Consider the following 973-nt stretch of genomic DNA (forward strand, 5'->3'; position numbering starts at 1 on the left):
CTTAAGTGCATTGAAGTATCACCCGGGGAGCCTAGGAAACATGCAGAGTGCTGCTCCCAGTACCAGGTCACCTGGCGCGGTGCTGGAAACATTTCCTCATCCCATCTCTTTCCAGCCTTTTGAAGCCTTACAACATACCCGTTGATGTCGGTACACAGTCGGAGTGGTTCTTTATTCTTGAAGGACATACTGGTACCTGCTCGCTAGCACCTGTGAGGTGCTCCAGGGCAGAGAGCCAACGCCTGCTCAAGTAGGGCTCTAAAACTACTTCCAGAGACGCGTTCTAACCCTTCCCCAGAGGCCAAGAGCTTAATGGCTCATGAGCTATATAACCGCTATTCAGGATCCTCAGATGGCCGCCCTGAAACTCCTGGATTTCTTCTTAAGAGTTGGAACCAGTCAAGCTCCTTGCGCACGATTCCTTCTCACGGGAGCATTTGCTGTCTGGGTTTGTGCTGCTGCAACATATAGGGCAAGGGTCCTACCCCGGATCAGGGTCATGTCTCCTTCCTGTCCCCCTAGTAGGTTACAGCTCATTCTCTGGCAGGTGGGGAGAGGTTGGGTAGGAGCTGCACTGAGATTCAGTAGACTTTCCTTTGCACCCCTTCCGATGCATCGTCCCCCTGCCCCCTATTTCCCTTCGCTCTCCCCCGACCTCCTTCCCCAGAACCCTACCTTTCCCTTCCCCCCCACGCAGCGAAGTGGCCCGGAGTCTTCTCTCGCAGGATTACCTGGTGCTGCAGGAGGGGGTGTGAGTGTACTTACAACCGGAGGCAGGGCTCGTTCTGGGGCAGGGGGCTCACTGGATCCGACTCACCCAGCGCTCTCGCCCCGCAGTGACCCTCTCCCCCACGAGCCTCCAGGAGCTGTCCGCCCGTGCGCGTGGCGGAGAGGGACCACTGTCCATCGATCTCATCGACCGCGGTCACTCCGCCAGGGCGCTCCCCATCGGCGTACCCCCGGGCGCCCTCCC

This window comes from Myotis davidii, unplaced genomic scaffold (genome assembly GCF_000327345.1).
Source record: "Myotis davidii unplaced genomic scaffold, ASM32734v1 scaffold252, whole genome shotgun sequence".
NCBI classification, from domain to species: domain Eukaryota; kingdom Metazoa; phylum Chordata; class Mammalia; order Chiroptera; family Vespertilionidae; genus Myotis; species Myotis davidii.